Source organism: Petromyzon marinus, chromosome 52, assembly GCF_048934315.1.
Source record: "Petromyzon marinus isolate PM22_M1 ecotype Great Lakes invasive population chromosome 52, UKy_Petmar_22M1.pri1.0, whole genome shotgun sequence".
NCBI classification, from domain to species: domain Eukaryota; kingdom Metazoa; phylum Chordata; class Hyperoartia; order Petromyzontiformes; family Petromyzontidae; genus Petromyzon; species Petromyzon marinus.
The window spans coordinates 4,061,897-4,082,575 of record NC_133718.1 but is presented as its reverse complement, the minus strand read 5'-3'; the positions used below and the strand labels follow the sequence as shown (position 1 = coordinate 4,082,575).

Genomic DNA, 20,679 nt, shown 5'->3' with positions numbered 1-20,679 from the left:
TATTAGGAAGCCACTGGAGCTGCGCACTTTTAAATCATCATCATCTAGATTGACAAACTCATTGCGTTCGAAGCGCTCTTTGTGCTCAGTTGATTGTCCTTCCCCCGCACCTCCGATTCGAACGCTTGGCTACGTACGGTGCGAAAGAGTTCAACATACACACAGACAGACACACATGTTCCCCAGACTCCAGGTCTGTCGACTCACTACCCTCCGTCTTTCCGCCTTTGCCACTTTACTCCAGTTCACGCGCAAATTACAATCGTCGCGCGCCGCACGCGCCCGATGATTGTTAAACACGTTCCCCACGTGACGCACTATGCAATGAACGCGCATCGCGTGCACACACACACACGCTAATTGCTTAGCGCGTCACGTGTGTGTGTGTGGGGGGGGCGTGTTTAACAATCATCCGGCGCGTGCAGCGTGACACGAGTTGAATAAGTATTTGAATGGGGGTAGGAGTCCATTGGTAAACGCGAAAAAGACGGAGCGAGGTGGATAATCAATAGTGTCGATAACAAAACAAGCAAGCAGATTATATCCTTCCCCAGATCTCTCCCTCCAAAACATAAATACATTTTTTTACTAATATATATTTGACATCTCATCAGCCATGCGGTTCAATACAAGGGAAACTGTGGTCCGGTTTCCACATCACAAACTCTCATTTCGCGCCCAGTGGGTGTAACTGACCTGTCCTGGGCCTACCCTAGGTCGACTCAGCCTTAACCTTGCAGCGGCGTTTAAAAACGTCGGCACTTGGGGAGACAAAGGCGGCCGGGGTGTGACCCACGCCGTAGTTCTCCGTTGCATATATTCGGCGTCTCATCAGCAGTGCCAGCCTCGCTTAAACCAATGATGATAAAATTCTGATATCTAAGCCTCTGAGAACCGTCGTCCCATTACAGTCAAATAGTTTATGTCAGTATTTAAAATAAAAATAAAAAAAATAATCGTCCTTCGAGCCGGAGTCGAACCAGCGACCTAAGGATGTCAGCAAGCACGTTACATCTACAGTCCTCCGCTCTACCAACTGAGCTATCGAAGGCGATGGAGCAGTGGGCCGAACGCAGCGCTCACAAAGGGGATGCCCCCCCGTGTGGCTTTCTAATAAACAACACGCAGCGGGGCGACGTTTCGGGCAATGGGCCTTCTTCACATGTTGATGTCCCTTCTGTATTTATGTCATTTGAAGGGCCGTTCGTCCGAAACGATTGTATTATATTTTTCTCTTTATAAGGCCACGTTGTTTTTTTATGATTATCGACGAATTGTGTTTGTGTATCACTACAGTCCTCGGCTCTACCAAATGAGCTGTTGAAGGGGATGGAGCTTGAGGCCGAACGCAGCGTTCACAAAGAGGAGGGCCCACATGATGAACAACACCTTTATATAAACAACATGTAAGCGGGCGACGTTTCGGACAATGGTCCTTCCGCATATGATGGCCCTTCTGCATTTATATCCTTTGAAGGGCCATTTGTCCGAAACGTCGCCGATTATATATATTTTTTCCCTTTTTAAGGTCGCGTCGTTGTTATTATTATTATTGGCGAATTGTGCTTGTGTAGCAGCTTCGTCAAATAATTTGTGATCTAAAATATTTCAAAATAAGTCCGCAATATTCCGCTCACTTCCCGTAATCTGTCTCTGCATTAATAAGTAAAAGCATAATTTACGCATCCCATCAGCCGCACGGCCTCTAATGGCCTTTTTGCATTTATTTTTGCCACGAAGACGGACCGTTCACCGAAACGTCGCCTATTATATATTTGTACTTTCAAGGCCACGGTGGTTGTTTGAACGAACGGTGATTTTTATTGTCGTTATTGTGAACATTAAGGTCATCTTTAGTCCATAGTAAATTACACTTAAGAGGAACACATTCATCAGAGGGCATACTTCAGTTGCCTGCCTAATCCTGTACCTGCACCGTGTGAACAAGTGCTGAAGAGTGAAGAGAGGAGCGTCCTTGGCATTGCACTCAGAGCCAGAAAGAGGAACACACAAGTTCAGAGACATCATCATCACCACCACCATCGTCACCATCACCACCACCATCGTCATCACCACCACCACCGTCGTCGTCATCACCACCATCGTCATCATCACCACCATCGTCATCACCACCACCATCGTCATCACCACCACCATCGTCATCATCACCACCATCGTCATCACCACCACCATCGTCATCACCACCACCATCGTCATCATCACCACCATCGTCATCACCACCACCATCGTCATTACCACCACCATCGTCATCATCACCACCATCGTCATCACCACCACCATCGTCATCACCACCATCATCATCACCACCATCGTCATCACCACCACCATCGTCATCATCACCACCATCGTCGTCATCACCACCATTGTCGTCATCACCACCATCGTCATCATCACCACCATCGTCGTCATCGTCACCACCATCGTCATCACCACCACCATCGTCATCACCACCATTGTCATCATCACCACCATCGTCATCACCACCATCGTCATCTCCACCACCATCGTCATCATCACCACCATCGTCATCACCACCAACATTGTCACCACCACCACCATCGTCATCACCATCACCACTACCACCACCATCGTCATCACCACCACCACCATCGTCATCACCACCACCATCGTCATCACCAGCACCATCGTCATCACCACCACCATCGTCATCACCACCACCATGGTCATCATCACATTTGTTTTATTTGTTGAGAGTGAGACGCGGGCAGCCACCAGTCGAGACTAACGCGGGAGTGTCAGCCAGAAGGAGGAAGACTCGCCCGAGAGGACGTCCAAAATGCGGCCACTGAAGGAGACGGAGCGCCCAAATGATCCTTGTTGTCACGCGCTGTGTGAATCGGCGCTGGCCAACCCACCCCTCCTCCCTCGCGGTGCCGTGGGACGGATTTCGCAGGTGCTACTCGCTCGCAGCAGCACTTGCCCCAACAGTCTGTCAAGGCTACACGGGGGTATATTTGTCTTTGTTACACCGCGGCAACCCGGGGAAGAGGGCTTCATCCAGCAGTGGATCGGGCGCGGCGGCTGCGGCAGCAAGTACACGTGTGTTGTGATCACGAAGGAAGGAGCGGTGGCGATGCGGTTAGCGCACTGCGCAATTAACCCGGGCAGCTTGAGTTAGATTCCAGGGCACGGCTAACATCAGTGGCGAATAATGATGCTGATGATATCGGAACCGGTCCTGCAATGCCCTCCGATTACGTCACCAACCCGCACTGACCAGGCAGGTGAAGTATGGTGAAACAAGGCGCGTGAACGACACGGCGTGGGGTGGCTTCCAGCAGTGGGCTGATGTAGAACAACAACAACAATAACAACAACAATACTACACGACACTACCCGGATTATCATCATCGAACACCGTCCGCGTTTGTCTGAGAAGTATTACAATGTTATGTTCATCGCTAAACATGAAGATACATTTTATTTTGAATACAAATGTGTGTAACTATATTAATCGTGTTTTTGCATAACCGGTAACCGTATGGGAACGCTGGGAGAGAGAGTGAAAAAAACCGGTTACAAAACCGTTGAAGAACGATTATCACAAATGTATTATTATTTAGTTAACGGTAGGTGAGCAGAAATAATTATACGAAAATGCAATAATATTAATAATTTAGCGCGTGACGATTTAATTTGTTTGGCGATTTTTGTTGTTTTTGGGTGGTGGAGGGTACCACGACATGAAAGGGGACGGCTCATCACGTATGGCCGAACGCAATTATAATTTTTATTTATGCTGAATCGTAATATTGTCTGTGGTAACATACTACGCGTTAACTTAATGAGTATTTTAATTTAAATCAAAAAATAAAACCCGCATACATAATGACACACAAAATAGCAAAACACGTGTAAAAAAATGTGTGCACGCACCAACAAACGCAACATATACTGATATACACCTACACGTAATATACCAACACACAAAATGCAATAGAAACAGCGCACTAAACTATGTACATATATATTTATACAGTGTACACACAAATAGACCTACACATATACACACACACACGATGTATACATACACGCACAGACACAGACATATAGTGACATACGTGCACATATAAATACACACACAGACACACTAAAATATACACAAATACACATATAGTACACAGTATACCAAACTCATGTTTACACAGACACACATTAACTTATGTATAAAGTTAAAGATATCCCGTGTAGCGTTTAACGAACACTTGGGGAAAGTGCTGTTCGCGAGTACCTATGAAGGCCGACACGGCAGACGAGGGGGTGGGATGGTCAGCACCACGTCTGTACACACCGCACCAGTTACTCATTTGAGGCTGAGTCGACCTAGGGGAGGACCAGGACTGGCTCAGATAATCGTCACCGGTGTTGGTGGCCGTGAGCGGGAATCGAACTCGGGTCGCCGGGTTCGTCGCCAATGCACCACCGCTCCCCCATAAGCCCGACGCACCACTCTAGAACACAGAGGAATAATAATTTTGCGAATATCATGATTCTTATTATGTATTCATCATGATCACCGTCATCGTCGTCAGCGGCCATGATCAATCCACTGTTGGATGAAGGCCTCCCCATCCCGCCATCACCTCTTGCGAACGTGCGTACGAAGCGATCTCACAGTTCCATCTCCGTGGTGGTGCTCCAACCGGGATGCATTTTCCCTCCTTTGACTATTTTACAACTACTGCGTACTATACTATTTTATTTCTCCATGGTAAGGCTCACTGAACTGCTATATTGCTCTGTTTCAGAAGCGACCCGGCTAACATCAATGATAGCTCAACATTGTGGCTAATTATCATCATCATCATCATGGCTTGGAAATGTACAGCAGCCAAATGCTCTAAACGCGCGATGTTGATTCTAAATGTGGAGGGAAAAACCGGAGGACCCGGAAAAAAATCCACTCGACCACGGAAAAAGAGAGAGACACCGCAAACTCCAAATACACAGCAGGCATCAGGGTCGGGATCGAACCCACGATCTCCTGCATACAAGGCGAGGTAGTTAACATCTCCTAGCCACCGTGATGATGATCAGAGAGAGAGAGAGACGCACACTTCAAATATACAGCAGCAGGCATCAGGGTCGGGATCGAACCCACGACCTCCTGCATACAAGGCGAGGTAGTTAACATCTCCTAGCCACCGTGATGATGATGAGAGAGAGAGAGACGCACACTTCAAATATACAGCATCAGGCGTCAGGGTCGGGATCGAACCCACGACCTCCTGCATACAAGGCGAGGTAGTTAACATCTTCTAGCCACCGTGATGATGATGAGAGAGAGAGAGAGACGCACACTTCAAATATACAGCAGCAGGCGTCAGGGTCGGGAGACAACCCACGACGTCGTGTATACCAGGCGAGGTAGTTAACATCTCCTAGCCACCGTGGTGATGATGATGAGAGAGAAAGAGACACGCGAACTCCAAATATACAGCAGGCGTCAGGGTCGGGATCGAACCCACGCCCTCCTGTGTACGAGGCGAGGTAGTTGAGTAGACTGACTCCTTGTCTCGCTTATCGGTCCTCATTCCGCCGTCTTCACGATGGGTCCGGTCCAAACGCCTCCCAACTAATTTCCCTTAAAATTGTCCTCGACAAAAAATGTTACTTTCTAGCTCAAAGCGCCGAGCGAGTAAAACATTCCAAAAACAAAAAAATTGCCAATGTGTGTCGTACGCCCTCCGCCACCCGATACGGCCACAGGAGTAAAGCTGCAGGGCGAACGAAGGAGAGCACGTGTACGGCACAACATTGGAATTGTGAGCACGTGGCCCGCAACAAACATTAAACACATTATTTCGTGATGCTGCTGCTGCGTTGGCAGCGGTGTACAAGCAGTCAACAACAACACGCAACACATTCGTCAACAACAACAACATCGTGACCTTGAAATAACAGAAATATATAATGGGCGACGTTTCGGGCAATGACCCTCCCTCTTTACACGTGTTGAATAAAAAAAGATTCCGTCAATGTGATGTCTCTGATATATCTGTCTTTCCTGCTCAATGCATCGCGTGCACTTGCGTGTAACTTTGTGTGTGTGTAGGTGTGTGTTCCTTCATAGGTGCTACTCGCTAACAGCACTTGCTCCAACAGTCTGCGAAGGCTATACGGGGGATCTTTGTCTTTGTGTGTGCACGACGTGGGGAGCGGTGGTGCGGCGGTTAGCGCGTGACCCCAGTTCGATTCCCGCTCGCGGCCACCACCACAAGTGACGATTATCTGAACCGGTCCCGGGCCGCTCCTAGGTCGACTCAGCCTCAAATGACTACCTTGGTACGATGTGTAAGCATGGCCACTCGGGGGAGAGAAAGGCGGCCGGGCGCGGTGCTGGCCACCCACCCCTTGTGCGCCGTGCCGGCCTTCATAGGTGCTGGCTCACAAGCATTTACCCCCAAAAGTTTGTTCATGGGGGGGGGGTCTTTGTCTTTGTGCGCCACGAGACTCGTTTCGCATTTGTGTTTGCTGTGCATTATTCGGCTTGTTAACCCGGGGAGGTCTCACTGAGTCTCGCGGCTCTGATTCAGGAGGGCCCTGCCGAGTTTTCGCAGGAAGAAGGGGGTGGCGATGGTCGGTGCAGCCTGAGCGTGTGAACCCAATTAAGAGCGTGATGCACGAGGATTTCAACATTCAACCACCCCCGTCACCTCCTCCCCCTCCCTGACTACCCTCTCGCCTCGTGGAACTAAACATACCCCCCCCCCCCAACTCCAACCCCATCCAAGAGGAATTCAGGTGACATCATGGATGAGAGAGGGAGGTGCACGGGGAGGGGAGGGATGGCATTTAAAAACGGGGGGGTACATAAAGCAAAGCATTGAAAAAAAAAACAAAAAGACGAAATGATGAACGAAGCAAAGTGCCGACTACACCGAGCATCTTCTTGTTTCCTCTGATCGTAGAAAAAAAAGAGAGGGAAGGAAAGAGCGAGGGAGGGAGGAAAGGAGGGAGGGAGAGAGGTAGGGAGGAGGGGGAGACACGGGGTCACACGGGAGCGAATGAATCCGGCATTAATCCGAGGAAGAATTCATCTTTTAATTCGAATCACGCACGCGCGCTCAATGCTACGTGCTGCAGCAGCAGCAGCAGCAGGAGACGCGATCCGAATCGCGGAACCCACGGAGCGGGGCGCAGCCTCCTTAGCTGAGAGCCAGGGGTCGGCACGCACACACACGGCACGCACACACAAGGCACGCACACACACGGCACGCACACACACGGCACGCAACACACGGCACGAACACACACACGGCACGCACGCACACACTCACGTCACACACACACACCCCAAATACAAAGACCGCCGTATAGCCTTAACAGACTGTTTGGGCAAGGGCAAAATATACACAAATAAACATATAGTACACAATATCCCATTCTAATATTTGCACACACATACACACATTAACTTATAAAGATATCCCGTGTAGCCTTTAACGAACTGTTGGTGCTATTAGCGAGCACCTGTGAAGGCCGGCACGGCCCACGCCAAACCACCACCCAAACCACACGCACCACACACCCAGCCACACCACCCACCCATACCACACACCCAGCCACACCACCCCCACACCACACACCCAGCCACACCACCCCCACACCACACACCCAGCCACACCACCCACACCACCCCCACACCACACCCCACCCACAACACCCACCCATACCAATAACACCACCCATCACCCACACCACACACACCAATCATACCACCCATCACCCACACCACTTATCACTCACACCAAACACACCACACATGGGACACCACACACACCACACACACAGCACATCACACACACACACACACCACACACCACACACATCACACACACCCCACCCCTCACACACACCACACACACGACACACATCACACACCACACACACCACATAATGTGGATGATGACGATGTGAAAGTTATTAAAACTCCACATTACTATGGCAGAGCCTTGTCCAATAATAATGTACAGCGTGCTTCAAAACAATGTTAACACTTACATGGGCCTATCGTTTTTAATGGGAAAAAGAACGGATACTAATAATAATAGTACACTGTAACACAATAACAAATGTAATATTAATCGCTTCAAAAAGTCAGAGTCTCCTCCACGTGTTTCGCCGTCGTTGTCAACACGTGGGCTGGAATCTTCTCCAGGTGAGCTCCAGTGCCCGGAGGCAGCAGCACTTTTATGGTGGTATTATTGCAAATTCTCCGAAGTGTTTACATTTTTTTGAAACACACCGTGTAAGATATACGCTGTACGTGTGCATGTAGCGTTGTTCATGCAGTTTGCATATTTCACAGTCGCCAAGAAACCACAGGCCAAGCTGGACGACAGCTTCTGGGTGGTGAGCCGGCACTACAAACAATGGCCCCAGCTCTGCGCTCCTCTACATATTAAGATGTTTTCATCAAAATTCACGAAGAAACCCACGCGTGCGAGAGGGAACAACACTCGATCCCATACAACAGCGGTCCCCAACCTTTTTGGCACCAGGGACCGGTTTCGTGGAAGAAAAACAATTTCACGGACCGGGGGGGCGGGGGGGGGGTTCATCATTGGATCTTTCCCCCTTTTCAAAGAAGCTCTCCAGCGCCGTTTGTTTTTTTACTCATTTTGGCTACTAGGGGGTTAGCAGCTTGTGGGCTTTATACCAACACCACGTGACTGAGACGAGTGTGCAGTGCGGGGAAGAGGCGCGGACGGAAGTGGTAAATAATAAAATAATGAGCAGGCCACGTGGGAACTCACCGCTCTCACCTCCTGCTGCTGTGCGGCCCGGTTCCTAACAGGCCACGGACCGATACCGGTCCGTGGCCCGGGAGTTGGGGACCCCTCCCATACAAGAAGGAACAGACGGAGACCAATCCGCACACTTTGCTCCACCGCTTTCTCCTGGCGAGCCAGGGGGGTGGTACGGCTCTTTCTCGACACCCACGGGAAAGGTGTAGTTTCCACACACCATCTGTGTGTGATCCACCAACCCTTGCTGCTTCCTCCACAGCGCTGGTTTAATTACAGGCAGTCCACGTGCAGCGAAGGCGCCACCGTCATAATCTATAGGCCAGCCACAATTGACTTCCCACAAATTGGTACCGATTTTAACGACCCTCGGTTACGATTTGCGAGAGCGCATGTCCGCAAACTCACCCGTGCACGTGCAGAGTTAAGCATCCCGCGCTTGGTTTACGCCTGTAAAGTAAAATCAAAGAATAAAAAAGCAGTAGGACAAGTAGGTAAATGGAACACGCTACGTAAGGCACAAAAATCGCACATCCGACCGTCACACGCAATGAGTTCTCACCAATCAACCGTCCACACCTACGTGTACGTCATCAGTTTTTATTACGATTCAGTTCCAATGACGTACACGTACGCACACGTACGTCATGGGAACAGAAACGGAAGAAAAGCATGGGAACAGAAACGGAAGAAAAACGAAAATAAAATTCACTTTATCGGTACCGAGGCTCCCACAAGGTGATGGCGGGAGGGCGTGTGGCACAGTGTGGTGCCAGCCATCATAGAGTGCGGTCGTGTCGCTACAGTTATCTGCGATGAGTAGAATGCATTTTTTTTACGGCGCTACGCCTCTCTAAATAAAATCAACGCAAACCGCTTGCGCGTTCCGAGATTCAGCGGTGAACGGGACACCCCACCCTGCAACTTGCAGACGTCTCGGAAAGGCAAAAGGGTTAATTGAATCATTTGGCGGGACCCCGGGGTCCCGCAAATCGACAGCAACGCGCCGCCCGCCCAGACTCGCACCAACAACAAGCGCCAGCAGCAGCAGGCGGCGATCGACACGATGGGCGCCACCCCACCGGCCAAACGCAAGCCCCGGGGGGCGTCCGCCGCAGGTCGCGCGCGGCGACGACGCCCTCCGGTCAGCCGTCGATCCTCAGCTTCTTTGCCAAGGCGAGCCCCGCCGCCACCCCAGGCAGTGAATTTAACGTGATTATGTAATTCTTCAACTTTTTACGTAACTTAGTGCCCCGAGTAGCTCTCGACGAGGCCAATCGATTGACGCTAGTTTTGTTGTCGGTAAGGCGAGACTCGTTGTCGCTACGCGGGGTTTTCCCACCCCGGGGCAGTGATGGGACCCCGGGGTCCCGCCAATTGCTTCAATTGGGAAACGCAGCAATTGCCGCCCTCTACTGAGAAAACCCCGTTACACAGTGGATGCTAAAGATCCTCTGGCGTCATTCGCAAGCGTAGGGCCATCGTGTGTACGGCGGTCTTGTCAATCACCTCGCCTGGTATTCAGGACATCGTGGGTTCAACCCCGACCGTGACGCCTGCTGTATATATAGAGAGTTTGCGTCTCTCGCTCTCTCGCTGTCACCCCGTGGTGCCGTGGGACTTTTATCCAGATCCTCCGGGGTTTTCTCCTCCACGTTCAACACGAATAAATGTGCTTTTAAAGTATTTGACTGAAAATAAATACCACGTGACAAGCCACTTTGTCGAGCTATCATTCGTGGCCAGGTCGATTCTGAAAAATAGCTACGTAGCTCAGTGGGCCTTACCTCGCAAAATAAAATAAAATTAGTTTAGTCTTGGTACCAAATTTTCCACAATTAAAAAATGCACCCACAAATTACTCCAGCAACCATCCTACTGCATGTGACCACTTGGCAGGACCCTCCTGAAAATGAGTCACGAGACTCAGCGAAGCTTTGCCGTGTAAGTACACGATTTTATTTTTTTATTATTACGAAGTTAATGATCATAATTATTGATTATATCAACTCCCAGGCACCCAGATTATGGCGTTCATCTCCTGTGCAACTTTAGCCAGCACCTGCGACAGGAGGTCATAGGAGCCGTTTGACTCATCAGCCTCGCATCCCTCACAATCCCTCCACTGATGTACATCGGCGGTAGGGCTGGAAGCGACCACCGCCACCACCACCACTCCTCGCCTCCCGTTGACGGGGAGGCGAGCCCACAACAGGCTCGAACTTGAAGCTCCCCACACCTCGCCATCACACCATCAGCACCCCTTTATTGGTTTGTTAAGAAGAAGAGCCACTCCCCGTTGTTTGGCAGTTTCCTGCCTGCCTGTATATATGTACGTTGAACTTCTTTCGCACCGTGCGTAGCCCACCGTGCTGATCGGAGGCGCGGGGAAGCGGAGGGCTTCTCCCGAGCGGAGGACTTGTCCACCACCTCCTCCTCTAGTCAGTCCACAAAGGTCCAGACGGTACGGTCCCAGCTCCCGACAAGAAGGATTGCAGCCTCTCCTCCAGCGTCCAGCGTTCAAACATCCCCACGTGACCAGCCGCAGTGGTCTCCTGCTGTTTCTGGAGGAGCACGCAGGGGTGGTGGTGGTGGTGGTGGTGCAGAGTTCAGTCTCCGCGAGACGTCATCGACACCCTTGGCCCACCCTGAGGCCCTCCGTCGCAAGCTTAGTTGTGGTCTTCGTCTTCTGTCGTTGCCCCCCGCGATTGCATTGAATGTGGAGCACGGTGATGGTGGTGGTGGTGGGTCACCAGCCAGCCACTCGCACCTGTCCAGAGCCGCCCGTTGGCCACCTCCGCTGGCTGTGCGCTTGGCTGTGAGGGCAACAGCCTCTGAGCCTCCCCCCACAGCCACCACACACAGTGGCATTGCTCGCAACACACCACGCAGTTGCCGTCTGACACCAGCGATGAGGCTACGTGGAAACATACACAGAGATAAAGACACACCCCGCCGTATAGTCTGAACAGACTGTTGGGGCAAGTGCTGTCAGCGATTCGCAGCACCTATGCAGGCCGGCACGGCACACGGGGGGGGGGAGGGGTGTGGCCCGCAAACCACGCCCGGCCGCCTTTGTCTCCCCAGTGGCGATGTTTACGCACACCACCAGGCACTCATTTGAGGCCGAGTCGACCTATAGGATTTCAGATAACCGGTTCAAATAATGAGCAGGAATCGGACTCGAATCACCGTGTTCGTAACGCAGCGCGCTAACCACTACACTACCGCTCCACACAGAAGCATACATACATATGTAGAGATTAAAATATGCACACAGAAAAGCATAGACAAATACACATTCAGGTTATACGCAAATACAGCACACACACACATAGGTACATAGATACACATTGTATATATATACACATTTTATACACATACATACCAACACAGAAATACACGTATACATTGGTACACGCATACACAATCTGCATACACATATAAAGACATGTACATACACACACCTGTGTGCAAATACAAGCATACATGCGTCACATTTAAAACATTCCAGCTGCTGGTTCTAAATTTATAACCTTGCAACATGTTTTATATTTATATGAGTTAGAAGACGTACAACCATCGATGGTACATTCGCATATTTTACACTGCGAATCCAAATGCAAAGTTTATATGTATCTATATATTATATATTGATATAGATATTACATTTGGTATTACATAATTAGAATTAACTGCTTTTGTGACACCGCGTACAGCACATATAATGAAAATTTTACACAGTCAATAAATCAATAATACTGCCCGAAATGGAAATATATTTCTAAAAAAATGTGCGACGTTTCGGGCAATGAACCTTCTCCATATCAAAAACAGACAGGGTCCATGCCTATAAACATCTGGGCGCTACGGTTGACTGCGTACAGAAGCGAGCCCGACACTGCTGATGAGACACTGCGTGTCGGAAACCGATCCAGAGGGGGTGGGGGGCGGCGTTTGTTGTTCCTGTATTCAACGCTGCTGGACTAATAAATATAATCCGTATATTTTATTCCTGTGCAGAGGGACGCATATTCATGCCGCGTCGAGTCTGATTGTTTCGTTTGACGGCACATCGATCAATGCGCTATGAAGAAGGGCCATCGCCCGAAACGTCGACCATTATTCCGCTCTCTTTTTTCTTTTTTTCCCGCCCGTTTTTCAAGGCCACGGCGATATCGATGAGCATCGCCATGTATATTGTCCGGGGTGATCGACCGAGGGAATAATAATAATGATGATGATGGTGGTGATGATGATTTACAGCTCTCTCTCGATACACCGCTATAGATGAAGGAGTTTACTAAAACAAGGCCGTCAAGCAATGGTGACTCTCTACTCGATAGCATGGACATACACGTGTCAACCTAAAGCATCGTGTGTGGAACTCGTCACACATACACACACTCACACACACGTAAATATATTGCTTGGTATAATATACAGTACGGAAATATTAATAACGTGACAGAATATTCCGTTCAAATGCGCGATCGTAATGCACGACGCCGCAAGCTCACGTATGGACAATTCTAACGGCTCGATCGGCACCAGCCATGATCTATCGACCGCTGGTCGATAAGGCTCCAACCCTGCACCTTTGCCTTGCGCGCATCGATGAGCCGATTGCAGTCGCCCCAACTCCCCTCGCTGGACGCGCCGAAAATTGACTCGTGAAGTTCTCTCGGCAACAAGGCAACCGCCATTCGTGCGTTAAGAAGAGGTTTTTTGGGGTTGTTTTTTTTGTTTTGCTAAACCTTTTTCTGGCAATGCAACAGTAGGTGTCAAGGTATTCAAACGCCAAATAAAAAAAACCTTTCGCGAGGAATCATGGACCGCGTTAACCACAAAAAAGGTCCCATATTGTAGCCGCTCAACCCCGAGCCACAGAAAGGCTGTGATACGTGCATTGTCTTTGTACTGGTCGCCTTTTGCCGTGCTCTGACACTGGTGGTGAGACGAGGACCCTAAAGGAGGCCGGCTATGGTGTATAGGCCGATCGCTTTCAAAGAAAAACGCATCAAATATTATCGGAGCATGTTGCACGTTCAGCACGAGCACTGTGCGTGTGTGTGTGTGCTTCATGCAGTACTCGATTGCTTGCGAAATGTTTCTATTTGGTGTTTGAACATCTTAACGCCTGCTGTTTTATTGCCAGCAAAGGGGTAAAAGCCGTTCTTAAATTTTTCATTCAACGTCATTGTATTTGTAAACATTTCCTTACAATTGAACATTAAACGAATTGTACTGCGGTGCGTAGCGTTTAGGCGTTTAACGACCAATATTAAATTTGGCATGCTGAATTCACGTGGCACTCTTATTCCACGTCTGTGTCGGGTGGAGGGGGGTTTACGACGCACATTTTATTATGTTGATTGACAGCCAGCGGAATTTGCTGATTAGAAATATTGTGCAGAAGACGATGTAATATTTACACAATTCGCTGCGCATAAGCAATATTACATCCAGGCAGGGGTGGAGCCAGGATTTCAGGTCGGGGTGACATTCAACAAATTTTTATTTCAAGAATGATTAGAGAGTCAGGCTGTTGAACTAGTAGACGCCATCGGTTGGCGACACACTCTGACAATGCAGTTGCACGGAGTCCGCCAGACCGAGTGTCGTACACTTATATGCAGAATGTTTCAGATTTTCGATTTTTTTTTCGGGGGTGACAATTGTCTACCCTGTCACCTCCCTGGCTCCGCCCCTGCACCCAGGTAATTTTGTTTGTTGCATGGAAGGTATCAGTGGAAATGCGAATGGTAAATACGCAGAATGTCACCCCTGTCACCCCCCCCCCCCTGGCTCCGCCCCTGCATCCAGCTATAGTAGAATTTATAGTGTTATTCAGTATATATGTATATTATATAGACAGTATGTGTATATCTATATCGACAGTATAACAAAAATAAATAATATATATAAACTCCGTGCCTTTAACTCATCATAGACACAATATATTTATACTTTTATATTTTATGAAGCGTATATAGTGTACCTATATGTATGTCAATTTACAGGCGTGTGAAGTAACATCAACTAACCGTTATATCCACAATAAAAATGTCATGAAGTTGGTCAAGCAAATATAAAAAAAAAATCTCAGGAATTTACGCGAAAAGTATTTGCCGACTCGTGCTCACGACGAGGCCGGCGACCTGGGTTCGATTCGCGGCCACGGCTTGACACCAGCGGCGAGCGACGATCCCAGAGCTGCCCGAGATGCCAGTCTCCTCCGCTCCTCCTGTCGCCAACCCGCGCGCTGACGGACCAGAGTGGTGAAGTATGGTCAAACAACCCCCACGCGGCGTGGGGAAGGAGGAGTTCGTCCAGCAGTGGATCGACGCGAGCGGTCGTGTACACAATTATCAATTTCTGGAATATTAATAATTATGAATGTAGATATATGTGTAAATGATATATTATATGTCCAAATAATGCATGAAATTGTGACATAAATATTGTACTATAAATTGTATATTGTAAAGGTTATAACAATATGCTAACATTACAGACGTATTATTAGTATGATTGATTATTATAACATTATCTTATTTATAATCACGTAGCATATATTTTTTTAAAAAATATATATGATTATATATAAATATGTGTGCATAGGATTGGCATTGTTATTAATCTCATTTGCAGAATTATAGACATCACAGGACACATGCTCACGCATGCATGCTGTAATTCTATACTGCATTTTAAAAACAAATCGCGCACAACGTTCTAACCGCTATGCGTCGTGATCAGTGCGTACGACCAGTTATAAACGTGCAGGCCCTCTGTCACTCCACTGCTGGATGGATGACGCCCGCGAAATCGACCATACTTCACCACGCTGGTGAGTGAGGGTTGTTTGACCACTGTCCCTCAAGGAGGTTTCAGGACCGGTTGAGAATTCTACTCGCCACTGACGTTAGCCGTGGCCCGGATTCGAACTCAGGTCGCTGGGTCCATTGTTATATTTTGCAAATAAAGAAAAAAATAATTATTACTCCAGACCTTTTACTGTAATTAATGATTCTCTTTGTTGAAAGAGTAAATCTATATTCACTTGGCAAAGTCAAATCGTTGTTAAAGGCAAACATATTCAATGTTATATTCATTAAAACAAATTGTCAATACAAAGACCCCCCCCCTCAAATCGTCCACGTACAGGGTCGGGGCGAGCGCTGTTCGCCAGCAACTTTTGAAGCCGGCGAGATGCACAAGTGGTGGCGTCCTATAATCCGGCCGCTGCCTTCTGTGAGATTATAATTATTTTGTCCAACTTTAGTGCGCAGCGGGCGTTAACTTGGCGTGCGTCTTGTTTTAAGGATCGTCTTACAATCACGGGGATGCGGTAATATTCATCGATTGTAATCGATAAATCGATTGTAATCGATGAATCAATAAGAGTTCTACACTCGCCAACGAAGCGTGTGTGAGCGGTGGTGTAGTGGTGAGCGCGCTGCGCTACGAACCCGGTCAGCCGGGTTCCATTCCCGCACACGGCCCGCACCAGTGACGACTACTTGAACCGGTCCTGGGCCTCCTCTAGGTCGACTCAGCGTCGAATAAGTACCAGGTACGGTGTGGAAGCATCGCCACGATGGAGACAAAGGCGTTCGGGCGTGGTGCTGGCCACTCCACCCCCTCGTGTGCCGATCCGGTCTTCGTAGGTGCCACTCGCTAACAGCACTTGCCCCTAGAGTGTGTTAAGGCTATACGGGGGATCTTTGTCTTTTCTCTTTGCATATAACATGGGGAGCGGTGGCGCGGTGGTTAGCGCACTGCGCTACAATGCCAGGGAACCGAGTTCGGTTCCGGCTCGCGACCAATAACAGTGGCAGATATTTGAACCGTTTCAGGGCATCCCCCTAGGTCAACTCAGCCTCAAATCAGTACCTGCTCTTGTGTGTGAACATCGCCACTTGGGCGACAAAAGCGACTGGGCGTGGTGCTGGCCACCCACCCCCTCGTGTGCCGTTCCGGCCTTCATAGGTGCCACTCGTGTGTAGCACTTGCTCCCAAAGTCTGTTAAGGCTATACGGGGGATATTTGTCTTTGCATCTCATACCGTATAAACGTACGTGCACGCACACATGTGCGGTACTGTACTCCCCTAGGTCGACTTAGCTTCGAACGCGTGTACTCTCGTGTGGTGTGCAATCATGGGCATTGCGAGAGTCCATTGGTCTCCTGACGATGGTGGTGGTGGTGATGATGATGACAGCGCGCCTAACTTGTGAGCATTTACCGCGAGACTTCGAGAACCGTGGAACTTTAGGCTGAGAACCGAGTGAGATCAAATAATTGTTTTATAAAGTAGAGTCGTCGCCACGATAATTGAGCCAAATCTCTGAATTCTAGCCCTTCTAGAACACCATGAGAGTGTGAACAGCAGTCGGTAAGTAACGTGTCTGCTCGATACGTATTCACCATCGCCGTGAGAACCTGATCTATCCACCGCTGGATGAAGCCCCCTCCTCCCCCCTCTCCTCCCGCCGGCTCCGCCTCCAACCCAATCTCGCGGATGCAACAATCCACCCAGCACCCGGTCTACACGAATGCCGAAACCCCACGTAGGGGTTGCTCGCGCTGAAGCAATGCTGCTGAAATGATTCACTGGCGGAAGGACGTGCGGCCGATGGGATGTGAGACAAACAACAATGTTCTTATTTTGTACGCGGAGGAATGCACGTTGGAGGAATGTATGTACTGTATGTTGAACTTCTTTCGCACCGTGCGTAGCCAGCCGTGCCTCTGTCGGAGGTGCACAAGGAAAGACAACAGCAGTTCTAAATTAATGAGGTTTTTTTTACTTTAGCATAGTGGTGTCGTGTAGTAAGAGTGTAGCGTGGTGTATAGTGTAGTGTATTGTGTCGTGTGCATCATAGTGTAGTGTTTGTTGAACTTATTTCACGCCGTACGTTAACCAACCGTGGCTAATGGGAAGTGCGTGGTGGGACAACACACTAAACACAAACAGCAGTTCTAAAGACATCAGTTTTGAGTCGAGATTTAAAATTGCGAGCACGTTAATGCTTATTTTATTTACACCCCATTACAGCCTATCTAAAAGATCAACAACACAACATTATTCATATAACAAATTGCTAAATGATTATACGATAGGTTGCGTGGGTGTTGTGTTATACGTTAACGTACCGAACGTCAATAACACAATAACTGCACTCAATCATGCGAAGTGTAACTAAGTAACAAGGCAATAGAAGAGTGTCAGACGTGGGAGCGGTGGCGCAGTGGTTGGCACACTGCGCCCATCAACCCGGCGAACTGAATTCCATTTCCCTCCGGACACGGTGTCACGCTTTGGCGGTGAGCGGCATCGGGAACATTTCGTGGGCCTCTTCCCCTAGGTCGACTTAGCCTCGAACGCGTGTAGTCTCGTGCGGTGTGCAATCATGGGCATTGCGAGAGTCCATTGGTCTCCTGACGATGGTGGTGGTGGTGATGATGATGACCGCGCGCGTAACTTGTGAGCATTTACCGCGAGACTTTGAGAACCGTGGAACTTTAGGCTGAGAGCCGAGTGAGATCAAATCATTGTTCTATAAAGTAGAGTCGCCGCCACGATAATTGAGCCAAATCTCTGAATTCGAACCCTTCCAGAACACCATGAGAGTGTGAACAGCAGTCGGTAAGTAACGTGTCTGCTCGATGCGTATTCACCATCGCCGTGAGAACCTGATCTATCCACCGCTGGATGAAGCCCCCCCCCCCCCTCTCCTCCCGCCGGCTCTGCCTCCAACCCAATCCCGCGGATGCAACAATCCACCCAGCACCCGGTCTACACGCGAGCCGACTTCGCTCCGTCTCCGCCGCGGACGTTCATTGCCGCTACGAGGAGACCCCGGGCAACGACGTTTCGTGTTCGGATGTCCGCCTTTCATTCGTTTCAGCCCTCGCCCACGCCATCCACAAGAATCACACGCGCGCAGGTTGACATGGAGCAAGTGGACCTCCACGGATCGGTCAGCGACAGGTTCGATGGGTTTCCGTAACCTTGCAACTGTTGCGAAGCTTCTGGCTCGACGTCCCTGAGTCACCCGGTTGGCTATTTTGGTCCTTGATTGACCCCGTAAGAGGCCAGTAACAAACACCACGCACGATGAAAGTTGTAATCGTTCAGAGTTCACACTTGTTTTAAAGTGGGGGGGGGGGGGGCGATGTTATACATGATTACTACGACTACGAGAGTTGGGGAGAGGAGAGGCTGATGATGTGAAGAGGGGATTTCAAAGTGGAGCAGTGAGAAGCGAGGTGACCTGCAGTGTGGGGGAGTGGGTGAGTGTGTAGGTGAGTGTGTGGGTGAGTGAGAGGGTGAGTGAGTGGGTGAGTGGGTGAATGGGTGAGTGAGTATGTTGTTGTAAGCTGCAGTGTGGTGAGTGTGTGGGTGAGTGAGTGAGCATGTTGTTGTGAGCTGCAGTGTGGTGAGTGGGTGAGTGAGTGTGTCGGTGAGTATGGGTGAGTGAGTACAGGAGGACGTAGAGCTGAGTGGACTTGCCGATGACTGGTACCAGCGGTGTCAAGATCGGCCTCTGTGGAGGAGGCTCGTGAAGGATGCTACTCGGCAGTTGGAGGCAGTCGCCCTCCAACAACAACGGAGGGCGGAGGAGCGACGCTCACAACAACGAGCGGAGCGCCGGGTGGATAAAGCACAGCAGGTTGGCACAGTAGGGGGCACAGGTGGTGCATCAGCCAGTCATCTCAGTCATCTCAGTCAGTCGACCCGTGGCACCTGCTGGGTCTGCCCCGTGACCTCCTGCCAGCGGGCGTTCGACACTTCACGTGGCCTCAAGGTGCACATGGCCTGGCACAAGCGTCGTGGTGACGTCACCGTCACTTAGTGGCGAATGGCGGTTGTTGTTGTTGTGAGTAAGTGAGCATGTTATTGTGAGCTGCAGTGTGGTGAGTGTGTGGGTGAGTGAGCGGGCGAGTGGGTGAGTGAGTGGGTGAGTGAGTGGGTTAGTGAATGGGCTCAACTCTGCTGAGCTTGCGAGAGCTCACGTGATCATGATAATTTAATTCAGGTAATGGCTACAACGGACCGTGTTCAACGCATGTTTAAAAAAAAAATCTTATTGACTTTAAAGCTCGGTTATCAAACGTCGCGCGATTTAATAAACGGTTTGATAACATACATATGTTTGTCTCGTCTTGTACAGAAATAAATTCGTGGATACCTACGTCACACTGTTAGAGCTAATGCTTTCAGTGAGCACCGATTAAGGCTGGAACAGCGCACAATGGGGATGATGTGGCCATCAGCCAGCACCACACCCGACCCGACCACCTTTGTCTCCCCAGTGTTTCTCGCCATTATCACACCGCATCAGATACAGTGCTCATTTTGCGCCCAGTCAACCTAGTGGTTACCCAAGCCCGGTCCAGATCCAACATTTGGACATGCCGCGGTGGCGAAATGTTAACTACCTCGCCAGGTATACAGGAGGTCGTGGGTTCGATCCAGATCCCGACCCTGAAGCCTGTATATTTGGGGTTTGCATGTTTCCCCGTGGTCGCGTGGATTTTTCTCCGGGTCCTCCGGGTTTTCCCCACCACGTTTAGAAAAACGCGTTTCGAGTATTTGGCTGCTATAAATTTCCACGTGATAAGCCACTTCGTTGAGCAATCATTCGTGGTAGCCAGGTCGCTTCTAAAAAAATAATAATCTAGATAGCTCAGTGGGCCTTAGACCTGGTAAAATAAAAACAAAGTTAAATTTTAGTTTAAATTACCAAACACTTTTCACAGAATTCGGGATCGAACCCGAGTCGCCATGACCACAGCCGCAGGGTCACTGTGACAAACAGTCTAGTGCGCTCATCATAGAAAGTGTCCGAACAAAACCTTTCTAAGAAGTACGCAA

At 49.4% G+C, this 20,679-nt stretch overlaps 1 long non-coding RNA gene and 1 other non-coding gene across 2 annotated transcripts in view; one reads left to right on the top strand and one right to left on the bottom strand.

Annotated features, from left to right (window-relative positions):
• The window catches only part of LOC142931308 (uncharacterized), a 37,894-nt gene extending 17,898 nt beyond the window's left edge, over nucleotides 1–19,996 (top strand). The window contains exon 2 of the long non-coding RNA XR_012947309.1: nucleotides 8,354–19,996. This is a non-coding gene — a long non-coding RNA (uncharacterized LOC142931308). The remainder of the gene's footprint in view (nucleotides 1–8,353) is intronic.
• Nucleotides 960–1,051, bottom strand: TRNAY-GUA (transfer RNA tyrosine (anticodon GUA)). The gene is given in 2 exon segments: nucleotides 960–995; nucleotides 1,015–1,051. It is a non-coding gene; the product is annotated as a tRNA-Tyr (tRNA).
• Nucleotides 19,997–20,679: the final 683 nt, after the last annotated feature.